A 2,500-nucleotide genomic window follows, 5' to 3' on the forward strand; every position below is an offset into this window, starting at 1 on the left:
AAATTAATATGTTTCTCGAAATAGATTGGGTTTGATAATGGAATTAAAAAAAAAAACTGATGTATAAATGATTCAACAGAGCAGTTTATGATAATAATAATAATAAAAACGATATCCTAAAGTTCTTTCATAGGGAGCGGTCCGGTTTAGAAGCAATAGGGAATGATCCGGTTTAGATGGAATAAGGAACGGTCCGCTGCAATAGCAAAGGCCTTGTGGCGCAACGGATAACGCGTCTGACTACGGATCAGAAGATTCCAGGTTCGAATCCTGGCAAGGTCGGTGAAGGTTATTTTAGGATATTTTGTTTTAACAAACACCTATGTGATCGCTATGGAACTTGACTACATTATTTATGTAAAAATTGGGGACATAACTCAGGGCGTGGTTAGCGGCAAAGTCATTTAGCGAGAGGTAAAGTAGTTTCTTTCATGCAACTAATCACATGGCTGTTGAAATAATGGAAGAATATATCACTCCCACGGTCTCTTATTTTGTTCTCTCCTATTGTGTTTTGACGTTGACACCACGGACCTCAAATAGAATATCTAATTTCTGACAATAACGCTGAACCAAAATGAGATCTTTCTGGCAGTAAATTCAGTAAAGTTTCTTTCGCTAATTTACCGACCCTTTCCATTCCATTCTCAACTAAGTGTACAGGAAGTCAATAAAAGTTTACCTCCGCTCCTCTACACTCAATTATGTGTAGCCATCTGTAGAACTAACGGATTTTTAGAGTTGAAAACTATAAGAGCCTGCAAAACACTTTGCAGCACTAAAAAATAATTTTTTTTTCATTCCACATAATTGTGCTGCATAAATAGATAACCTCATAGGCAGTGACGCTTATAATAAATTTAGTAACTATATGTGCTCCAAACCCCAGCACTGGATTTGAGTCCTTGATTTCTGCAACATATTCTATAAATATTGTGCCATTCCCAGTTCTGTCACATCTCTCTTAATGCTGATGAAGTATTTGCAAAATAAATTTTCTACACGTTTCTATAGAGTGGTTAATGACATCTTGAAAGAAAGCACTTACTTTCTGGATGAATTAAGACCAGCCAATATTTATTTCATCCTGAACCCGTAATAATGGGGTGATTCAGGGTGCAACTCATAGTGTCGTCAATATCTTTCACTGATGGCAGTCTGAGACACTGAAGAATTCGGAAGTCTTTGCAGTCTATACCAATGCCACTAAATTAGGGATTTATATGATCTTAAGAGTGATTTGCAATATTCATCTCATAAGGTATAGGCTAGTTCTTTCAAGATATTTATGGCATCTAAACAATTAATGAGGAAACCACATTAATTTATGATTAAAAGTCAACCCTGAAATCCTTGCTGCCGCTACACATGGGATCCATTGACATTTGCTGTATATCCATGTCTGGGTGCACGCCCCGAATACAGCAAAAATTGACTATAAGTGATATTTCAGAAGACTTAAACAGGTTCTGATCAGCCGATTGAATTCTTTTAGAAATTACAAGTTGGAGTTTCCTTTGAATAATTGTAATTCTTGATCCAGCAAATGATAAAGAAAGAGAATCCACAAAAAAGTATAGAAAGGATATCATGGGAGAGGACAGATGATATCCCATTGACTCAACACACTACATTGGGAACTTCTCTTCCTTGGCATATCCATTCAGGTAAAATATCTCATATTCTAACTTTAAAAGTACTCGTGAACCATGAGTGCTTGCATAAATGAAGGAAATTCTCCTCCTAATCCTGAATCATGAATAGTTTTAAGAATGACTCAGCAGTATCATAGCCATTTTATAGATAAAAAAGACAGTTATATGATGCCTCTTGAGGGCAGATGCTTTGCAAATTGTTGGTAGTTTGCCACTTTCCCAGGATTTGAATATACTAAGGGCTAGCTCACAGGCTGTTAGGAAACTGGTTGCATGTAAAATTCTATTAATGATACTTGAAATAAATTGTCTTGTATTTACATACACATGTCTTATAATTGAGTATGGGATTTCATCAGGGCCTGGGACTATATCATTACATGTCACTTGAACAATATCGAACAGGGGTAAGTTGTAAGATCTATTGGCTTTTAATTCCTGATTGCTTCTATGCTGGTGGCTAGGGCCAATGTCATGTATTTGCCATCCACTTTGAGAATCGGATGTATTGTTTGCAGTAAATTCTATAACTTTTCTTCAAAGTGCAGATGAGTTCTAATTGTTTGCTGAAGAAACAAAGGACAACCATTACAGAAGCATAGCTTCCTTCATTGCATGACAGAACTGAGCTCAACATTTTTATAAGATATCATATTCTGCTACTGGGTCAGGGTCATTCTTGTTGCTCTTATTATTATCATTATTATTGTTAAATGCTAAGCTAAAACTCTAGTTGGAAAATCAGGATGCTATAAGCTCAGGGGCCCCAACAGGGAAAATAGCCCAGTGAGGAAAGGAAATAAGGAAAAATAAAATATTTTAAGAATATCAACAACATTAGAATA

General features: G+C 36.0%; 1 non-coding gene across 1 annotated transcript; it reads left to right on the plus strand.

Annotated features, from left to right (window-relative positions):
• The first annotated feature begins 209 nt into the window (after positions 1–209).
• Positions 210–282, plus strand: TRNAR-ACG (transfer RNA arginine (anticodon ACG)). Its single transcript has one exon. It is a non-coding gene; the product is annotated as a tRNA-Arg (tRNA).
• Positions 283–2,500: the final 2,218 nt, after the last annotated feature.

Source organism: Palaemon carinicauda, chromosome 1 (genome assembly GCF_036898095.1).
Source record: "Palaemon carinicauda isolate YSFRI2023 chromosome 1, ASM3689809v2, whole genome shotgun sequence".
NCBI classification, from domain to species: Eukaryota; Metazoa; Arthropoda; class Malacostraca; order Decapoda; family Palaemonidae; genus Palaemon; species Palaemon carinicauda.